Source organism: Elaeis guineensis, chromosome 1 (genome assembly GCF_000442705.2).
Source record: "Elaeis guineensis isolate ETL-2024a chromosome 1, EG11, whole genome shotgun sequence".
NCBI lineage: Eukaryota > Viridiplantae > Streptophyta > Magnoliopsida > Arecales > Arecaceae > Elaeis > Elaeis guineensis.
This window is the reverse complement of record NC_025993.2, coordinates 167,895,720-167,905,926: the sequence shown is the minus strand read 5'-3', so window position 1 is coordinate 167,905,926 and position 10,207 is coordinate 167,895,720. Positions and strand designations below refer to the sequence as shown.

Below are 10,207 nucleotides of genomic sequence, written 5' to 3'. Positions count from 1 at the left end.
GCTAACTACAGTTAGGAGCTGTCTAGAACTAGGGTAACTTTAGGATAGAGATTCCACTATGTGCTACCTTGATTGTAATTAAAATCTAACCACAACTAATTCTTCTATTAGTTTTAGGACTTCTTAGGATCTCTTCTTTAGAACTCTTTTCTCTCTTCTCTTCTCCTCTTAATAAAAAAAAAAAAAATTCTTAACAGACTAGGATAGTCCTATATAGACCTTTTAGTTGCATGTTAGGTCGACGATCACTAAAACCCGACTTGCAACCATTAGACGAAGAATTAGAAAAGACTCTTAGGACTATCCGAGTTAGAAACATGGCTACACCTGGTGAGGCTAATCCTCTATGCTCATTAAGAGAATATTTCACTCCATCCTCGTATACCTACTCTCCACGCATTCAAGCACCTCCAGTAGAAGTTACCCAATATGAGATTAAGTCTAGCATTATTCAAATGTTACAATCATTCTATGGACTTAGTAACGAGGACCCATACAAACACTTGGATGAATTTCTTAAAATTTGTTTCACAGTAAAAATCCAAAACTTCTCCGATGATGCCCTTAGGTTAAAACTGTTCCCTTTCTCACTTAAGGACAAAGTCAAGCATTGGTTAAACTCCTTAGACTCTATAACCATTTCAACTTAGGATCATCTTCAGAGAGAATTTCTCAAGAAATACTTTTCAATCGAAAAAACAAATCAAATTAGAAAAGCTATCACTAGTTTTTCCCAATTGGAGGGTGAACTTTTTCATGAGACATGAGAAAGGTTAAGGGACCTCATTCGTAAATGTCCACACCATGCTATCCCTAAATGACAACTTTGTCAGTATTTTTATGATGGTCTATCAGAGAAACACCGATAAATGGTTGATGCATCATGTGGTGGGACATTCATGCTAAAGAGTGAGGATGAAGCCTGGCAGCTCTTTAAAACACTTAGTGAGAATTTTCTACATCATATGTCTGCCACCTCTAGAGAACAACCCATGCTTTAACAAAAAAGAAGTGGAATTTATCAGATTAGAAACTTCATGGATATCCACAGTAAGGTAGATGAACTGTCTCAAAAATTAGACCGTCTTCTAAATACTGGACAATCCCCGATTCTACCTAACCCAATCCAAGAAGTTTGTGCATTGTGTGCAAGTCCGAACCATTTTATTAGTGAATACCCAGCCGCACCTCAATTTTCTGAGTTTGTGCACGAGCAGGTTCAACAAGCTCAAGTCCAACAAGTTCGCAGATCAGAAAACGATCCTTATTCGAACACTTATAACCCCGACTGGAGAAATCATTCAAATGTTTTCTGGAGACCACAACCAGTGGTTGGCCTTGACACACCTCGACCTCAATATCAGGACCCAACATATAGGCATGGACCATACTATCAATTTCAAAATGCTCCTCAACCGTCTACTACTGGTCACAGCTCAGCTTTTGAGAAAAAAGTTCTGAAAGCACTAGAACGATTAGAAGTCAACACTTAGATCTTTAACTTCCACACACAATCCATTGCTAAGCTAGAGACCCAAATAGGTCAACTAGCGACTGCATTCAGTAGGAGGGAAGGAGAAAAATTACCTAGCCAACCCGAGAGCAACCCAAGAGGGTAATTTGTGATTGAGAGTGCTAATACCCCATAAGCTTTTTCTGAACATGCCAAATCAATCATGACTCTGAGAAGTGGGAAGGTCATTGAACACACTAGTAAAACCAATGAGACCGATCCTAAACCTCTAACCGAAGCCAAATCACCCAAGAACAAGGAGGACCTTAAAATAGAGAATGAACCAACTACACCAGAATCATCTTATTTGCCTAAAATTTTATTTTCGGATGCCTTGAAAGCCCCTATTCTTGCAGATAAGAAGGAAGAAAAACTCGACGAGATGTTGAAATTGTTTAAGCAAGTCCAAATTAATCTTCTCCTTCTAGACGCAATCAAACAGGTCTCTGCTTATGCCAAATTTTTGAAGGATTTGTGCACCCAAAAACGTAAATCTAGATCATAAATCTCAAAGAAAGTATGCCTCACTGAACAGGCTAGTTCTGTCGTCCAGCATGCCACTCCTCCAAAGCTTAAGGACCTAGGAGCTCCCATCATTTTCTGTGTTATAGAAGATTATCACATTGAAAAAGCTCTTCTGGACTTAGGGGCAAGTGTGAATCTTTTATCTAGTTCGGTGTATAAACTTTTTAGATTCGAAGAACTGAAACTCACATCAGTCACACTGCAGTTAGCCGACAGATCAATTAAGGAACCACGTGAAATGCTTGAGGACGTCTTGGTCAAGATAGATGAGTTTTACTTTCCAGTTGATTTTCTGGTTCTCGACATGGAACTAAGTGGCAACCCAAGATAAATTCTCATTATTTTAGGACGATCCTTCCTAGCTACGGTAAATGCATGCATTAATTGTAGGACAGGAGTCATGGACATATCATTTGAAAATAAAAAACTGAGACTGAATGTGTTTGGTACTTCCCAAAGATCATCAATGGATAGTTGCTTCGAAGTAGATACACTAGAATACATTATAGAAGATGCAACACCCACAATTCTAGCACCAGACCCCTTAGATACTTGCTTGGCTCACTTTAGAGTGTATGACTTTGAGGGATATATGAAAGAAGTTAACACCTTGTTGGATACACCACACCATAAAACCACTCCTCCATGGACAATCAAGTATGAGCCATTGCCCACCTATTGTTGGTTTTATTGCATATGACGTGTGGCTGAAGACGTAAAACTTAGCATTGTTGGGAGGCAACCCAACGATTTTATTTTTTTTTTACTTTACTGCAGCTGCAGGAATTTAGAACAAGAGCCTATTAATCAATGAAGCTATCTTCAACTTTCGAAGCAAAATTATCCCAGGTGCACTCTCTCCTTTTATTTTCTTTGCTTTCCTACTCCATTGAGGACAATGTAGATTAAGTTGGGGGGAAGAAAATTAATCAAATCTTCGAGTATGGTCAGAAATAATTAGTTTTGTGTATCTGAATTTTATTTTGATTAAGAGTCAATTAGGCATCCTAATCAATGAATGATTAACGATCAAGATAATTTTAGAGATACTGAGGAATAAATTATCAAAAAAATCCAATAAATGGTAGGGTTTAGACTAGACCAAATTTTAGAAGTAATTCTACAACCCTCTTCTTACTAATCTCAATAAAGAATCTGCTTCATGAGAGATTGGGTGGAAAGGTCGAGGTATGCAAAAATTCTTCTTAAAATTTACTTTAAAAAAAAATATTGGTTTCCTACTGAGTAACCGGATCCCTTCGCCTAAGTAAGTGTTGTGGTTCGCATAAAAAGGTGGGTAATGTTAAAAAAAAAAGTGGATAATAAGGAGACTAAATTATAAGAAGATAATAAACCTCTCTCACATTAAGTTAGAGGATTTAAAGAGTAAAGTGGGGAGTTGATGAAAGAAAAGCTCTTGAAATTTTTTTAGTTAATACTCAGCCACTAATTGGATCAAATTGATAATCCAATGAAGTATCTCTTTAATGGTCTGACCAGGTATCATCTACCTTTTGGAATGCCTAACCAAATTTTTTATTCAAGATCGAGTCGGTACACAATGCTGATATATCTATTTTACTCGAGGACGAGCAAAATTCAAGTTGAAAGGTGTGATAAACACTTAATTTAAGTCATTTAAAGTAAAAAATTATATTTAATTTATTTTATTTATTAAAAATTTGATGCTTCTTTTTATGTTTTACAGAAAAAGTGATCGCCGATACAAAGAGTCTGATTCACAGATCAAAAAGACTCAAGTTTAAAGAAAATTAGACTTAAAACAAAATTTAAATAAGAGAAGGATGCATACGGTATTATAGAAAATGAAGATACTATGCAAGGAACCCAAAAAGGATATAGATGTCGTTTTAAAGAAACAAAAGTTTTTTTTTGTAAAAAGACAGTGCAGGCGCGGAAGCACAGGCGCGCGGAAGGAGCGCGCGGCATCGCGGCAGTGGGCGCGGCATTGGGTGCGGCAAGGTGGGCAGCGGGTTCGCGGGGAGTTTGGCAAGGCGGACACAGTGGCGAGGGATCTGAAAATTAAAGGAAAAAATTTAATACTTAAAAATATTTCAAGATAAAGAATTTGTATTTTCTTTATCTGCTTGTAATCTTTCTATCTCATTCATCCATCTTTTAGTCCTTAGTATTTTCTTTAGTCTCATATCGAAAAATCATGTAAAACTCCTCCTTCCTAACACCTATAAAAAGGCTTTTGTACTCCTATTGGAGGGAGAGCTCCGAAATTCTTCTAGAACCTTGCATAGAGGAAGAGAAAGGGACTACTCCATGAGCAGCTAGGCTAGCAGTCTCGGGAGTGGAGAAGAAATTTTGTAACGACACAGAGTGGGTTTATTGTTCTAAACTTTCTTGTATTTCTTTATATGCAATAAAGATTATGCTTTTTATTTAAATCATCATGAGTTCTTTATTTGCTCTCTTTCATATGCTTTTATTTATGCTTTCCTGTTAGATTAATATTAGGAACAACTTTTACTTTTCGGAGATGCGTCATGATCTACGGCTATGGGATGTGCCGAGGAAAGAAAAGTTATTTACCTAGTACTTTTCAGAGACACGCCGTGATCTACGGGTACGGGGTGTGCCGAAAAAAGATAGATATTTTTTTTAAGATTAATCGCATCTATTTAATTAAAAAAGAGATACAACTCTGCTAGTGTAAATTAATTCAAAACTTTCGAGCTTTTTATTTTTTAATTATATTAATTTTAAGATAATTTATTTTTTAAATCAAAACAACGCTTCTTTCTTTTATTTTGTAATCTCAACTTAGCCCAAGGTCCCTGAGGATACGATCTCGACTCATCCTACCTACGTAGTGAGTAGGGTTATTTTTGGTGCTATCAACGACTACGCATCACTCCACGAAGTTGAAACTCGATATTCAAGTGTAGAGAAGATGATATTTGCCTTGGTCATATCAGCGCAACGACTCTGTCCGTATTTTCAAGCACACGCCATTGTGGTCCTCATTGACCAGTCCCTAAAGGTGATCCTCCATCACCCCGACATATCAGGACGACTGACGAAATGGACAGTAAAGCTGAGCGAGTTCGACATTCAGTACCGACCGCAACCTACTTTGAAAGCCCAAGTCCTGGCCGACTTTATTGCGGAATGCCCGACAGCCGACCAAATATCGAAAGACGGGAGCTCCAAAGAAGCTGCGACCTCTGAATATGACCCCGGGTCAACCTGGGTGTTACACATAGATGGAGCTTCCAATGCCCAAGGGAGCGAGGCCGGATTCCTGCTCACCAACTCGGAGAGAGTAGTTACCGAGTACGCCCTCTGATTCAACTTCAAAGCTTCCAATAATCAAGCCGAGTATGAAGCGCTTCTCGCTGGCTTGAGAGTGGTGAAGGAGCTCGGGATCGATAGCCTCAGAGTCTTCTCTGACTCCCAGCAGATTGTGGGGCAAGTCAAAGGTGAATTCGAAGTGCGGGATCCGACCATGGCGAAATATTTTCAGAAGATGAGAGATCTCGTGGCATACCTCAAGTATTTCAAGATCTCCCACATTTCCAGATTAGAGAATGCTCGGGCCGACGTCCTCTCCAGGCTTGCGACGTCCGCCTACGGCACCTTGGGTCGGACACTCGTGGAGAGTCTCGAGCAACCGAGCATCGACAGGGCTGAGGAGGTGCTACATCTGACGATCGAGCCAAGCTGGATGGACCTGATCGTTCAGTATCTAACTGACGAAATCAGCCTCGAAGATCCCGCGAAAGCCAAGCGACTCTGGTGGACGGCCTCCCAATATGTGATGATGGACGGGCGACTCTACAAAAGGTCGTTCTCCCTTCCCTTGCTAAAATGCTTGAGACCGATGGATGTGGACTACGCACTCAGAGAGGTGCATAAAGGGATCTGCGGGAGTCACCTGGGGGGCAAATCCTTGGCCTACAAAGTCCTACGGCAAGGTTACTACTGGCCCACCATGAAAAAAGATGCGGCTGACTTGGTTCGGAGGTGTGAGCCATGTCAAAAGTATGCCAACTTACAACACCGGTCCGCCAACCAACTGACTTCTATTGTCGCCCCGTGGCCCTTCGCCCAATGGGGGATCGACATACTCGGCCTTTTCCCTCCGGCGTCTGGCCAAAGAAAGTTTATAGTCGTCGCGATCGACTACTTCACCAAGTGGGTGAAGGCCGAACCCCTGACGCAAATCATCGAGCATAAGATGGAAGACTTTATCCAGAAGTCCATCATCTCTAGATTCGGACTGCCGCATACTATCATCACTGACAATGGACGACAGTTCGACAACCATGACTTCAGAGAGTTTTGTGTGAGATTTCATATGACTCACAAACTGACCTCGGTCAGGCATCCACAGTCCAACGGAGAAGTCGAAGTAACCAACCGGACCATTTTGCATGGGTTGAAGACTCGACTGAACGAAGCCAGAGGCCTCTGGGTTGAGGAGTTGCACTCGGTCCTGTGGGCATACCAAACGACACCCCGTGTCCTGACCGAAGAATCTCCTTTCAATTTGGCCTATGGGACGGAGGCAATGATCCCACTCGAGATCGGGCTGCCATCGACTAAAGTTGAGCAGTACTGTGAATCGGATAACTTCGAGTGTCAGAGAGCTGACTTGGACCTCCTACCCGAGCTCCGATGCGAGGCTCAACTCCGCATGGCTTCCTACCGACAAAGAGTGGCCCGATACTACAATGCTAAAGTTAAGCCAAAGTCTTTCAGACCTGAAGATCTGGTTTTAACGAAGACGGAAGTCTCGAAGCCTCAGGATCAAGAAAAACTGTCCCCAAACTGGGAAGGACCCTACAAGATAGCAGACACCTACAGGCCGGGCGCCTACCGACTTGAGACCCTGAAAGGGATGGCCATTCTCCGGACTTGGAATGCCGACAACCTGAAATTGTATCATCAATGAATTCTGTATGCCCTTGCTCAGAATACAACTCAATTTCAAAACCCCAGAGTCTACAAAGTTTGGCTCTCCGCCGAGGGTCGGCCCTCGCCAGAAGTACGAGCCTCGATGCCCCGACTTGGACCCAACGTCTCGTTGGGAACCTACGTCTCGATCGTTGAATCTACACTGAATTTACGTCTCGATCGTCGAATCTATGGCTCGATCGTCGAACCTACAGCTTGATCGTCGAATCTACATCTCGATCGTCGAATCTACGTCGAATCTACATCTCGATCACTGAATCTACAGCTCGATCGCCGACGACACATGACTCTTACAAGAATCGTTCTGTCTACACTAACGAAAGGCCAGCACTGGTGATGAAACCTCTCTAAGTTGAAGCCGTGCTCCTTCCACAGTCGACTCTTGAGCAACGCAGTTGGCTAACTTGCTGACTTAGCTTCGACTAAGAAAGGCAAGATGCCAAGACGACCGCAGTCGCACTTGTGACATACCGACTTGGTCACGATCGGTCGAAGGATATTCGGCTTGCCATCATTTATCATGCATCACGACGTATCCACCCGACCAAGGGCCGAGCAACGGATATTCGACTTGCGACATACCGACTTGATCATGATCGATCGAAGGATATTCAGCTTGCCACCGTTTATCATACGTCCCGACGTGCATGCCCGATCAAGGGTCGGACAACGGATATTCGACTTGTCATCGTTATTCTATCCGAATACGTCGGACACTACTCGACTATCAGACTCTACAGAATGATCGTGTCAACGAGCTATATTCGCAGATTGGCCGACACTCGACCTAACGTGCACACCCGACCAAGGTCTGAGCAGCGGACACTCGACCTACAATCAGTACGGCTCTCGACCATCGGATCCTACGCTATCTGTATGATCGACTATGCTAGATCCTACCGAACGTCCTAACGAGATATGTTAGGGCTACGACCTATACTCTCGGGGATGGCTCGACAAGTCCAACACTTTGAACCACATATGTGAAAATTTTTGAAAAGTCTTTGATTTCATTTAGTTGAAGTGACTTACAAAATTGGGCCAAAGCTTGATTACAAATATCAAAAATGAAACAAAAATAAAAGAATACAAAGATAACAGAGCAGACACTTCGACTGTTCATCGGAGTCGACTTCCTGCACCGGAGATAGTTCGGGAGCAACCGATGTACCCGCTCGGGTCAAAGTGGGACCAGAAGTTAGAGCCACCTCACCTTCGACAGCTCGTTCCACCGACCCAGGGTCGGTATCCCCCTCTGCAGCTTGGTCCTCCGACCTCGGAGGGACGATGCTGCTCAGGTCAAGCTCCAGGTGCAGACTCTGAATCGCATCTTAGGCATCCTCGTATCCCACCTGATAGGAGGCGAAGCCACTCTCGAGAAGCTCCTCCCGATACTCGTCCGAGCCACGGAAGTCCTCCATCGCCCGGCTCAGTGCCTCTTTGGCTGACTCTGCCTCCGCCTTCGCTATGTCGGTGTCGGCTTGGGTGGAGGACAAGTTCTTTTCGGCCTTAGCCAAGTTCTCCAGGCTAACCCGAAGTTGCTCGTGCTCGGCCTCGAGCTCTCTGATGCAGTCGTCCCGCATCGCAACCGGTGAACAGAATGGGTCTTGCGCTAGACCTGCTCGCGGGCCGACTGAAGCTCAGTCTCCGAGGTAGCTAGGCCGTTGGTGAGTCAAAAAATCTCCTCCTCGAGCCTGGTCTCACGGTCGACCGACAGCTTCAGTTGGTCCACCAGCGTCACCTTCTCGGCTTCTGCAGTTTCGGCCCTATTCTTCCAGGCCGTCCAGATGTCATCGAACCTCCGGTACCCGACCTCCAGCTCGGACATATTGTAGATCAGCTGCAAGTAGAAGGCTGGTCGTCAGAAAAATGAAATGACAAAAATAATTATGAAGAAAGAAGAAGAAGAAGAGCTCACCTGGATCATGGTCGGGTAAAAGGAAGAGAGCATCTCGGTCATCGATCGACTCCTCAAGAGCTCCCAGTCGGTCGGGAGAATGGTTGCCTGGAACAACCTTTTGGTCAAGTCATGGTTGCCTAGGGCCGACGCTCCCTTGGGGACTCGAATGTCGGACGATGTGATGCGGCCCGCCGACCTCGAGTCGTCTGTCGACGCCATCGGAGCCTTTCCCCGATCAGTCTCCCAGATCCGAAGATCGGAGAGGGACGGAAAACTTGAACTCGACTGAGTTCTTCCCACCGCAGGTCGTTCGGGCTCACGTGCTTTGGCTCGAACCTCTTCCATAGGCGGGAGAGCCGACACTCCTTTGGCTGCCCCCTCCGTCGCCCCTTCCTCGGACGGCGCATCGGGTGGCACCGTCAGCACCGACAAGGCGATGACCGGCTCAAAGTCCGACGCCCGTTCGGTGTTGGGCTGCACTACCACCGTCGCAATATCGGTCGGGGATGATGTCTGAGGCCTCTTAGGAGGCCGTGAAGATCCGGCCCTAGGCACCGATCTCTTCCTCGCCGCATGCTGTCGAATGTCGGCATCTGTCAGTCTCACTCTCGATGGTATGCCTGCAATTTCAACAAAGGATTAGTACAAGTCCGAAGACAGATGAAAAAAATCAAAAGACGACTGACAGACCGAACAGTACCTAAGCGGGGAACCAAACTCAGGCCGGCATCGTACAGAGCTTGCTCGGTAACGAGCTTTCTCTGCTTCGGCACCGACACATCCTTCAATCGGTAAAAGTCCTCTCAGTCTCCAGCCTCCATCCAACTATTTTCGTTTGGCTGAGTCCGAGGATCACCCTAGCGAGAAGGGAACCCCCAAGGTAGCGCAGAAGAAGCAAAGAAAAATTGGTTCTTCCATACGTGGATCGACGATGGAAGATCGGTAATGAATGAAAGATCCTTCCGGGGATTGAAGAACCACCATCCTCGAGCTTTCGGGTGGGGTCGGAGGACGAAGAACATCCGAAAGAGAGAGATGCAGGGAAAGGTCGGCAAAAGCCGGCACAACAAAGCAAAGCCGATTATTAGCCGGACTGAGTTCGGCGTCAGTTGCGCCGGGCAAAGCCCGTAATAATTCAAGACGTTCCGGACGAACTCCGAAGTCAGAAAGCGAAGACCTGCCTGAAGGTCCTCGACATAAAAGGCCACCTGGTCCGGAGATGGGTTGTTAAGCCGACCCTCAGTCCCAGGGGCAAAGAGTTCGAACTGCTCCGGGATACCGTATTGCTCTCTGAGTCGTTCAACGTTCGGCCCCGAAAG

General features: G+C 44.9%; 1 non-coding gene across 1 annotated transcript; it reads right to left on the bottom strand.

The window, feature by feature from the left end:
* Positions 1 to 705: 705 nt before the first annotated feature.
* Positions 706 to 811, bottom strand: LOC140855152 (small nucleolar RNA R71). Its single transcript, XR_012138183.1, has one exon. It is a non-coding gene; the product is annotated as a small nucleolar RNA R71 (small nucleolar RNA).
* Positions 812 to 10,207: the final 9,396 nt, after the last annotated feature.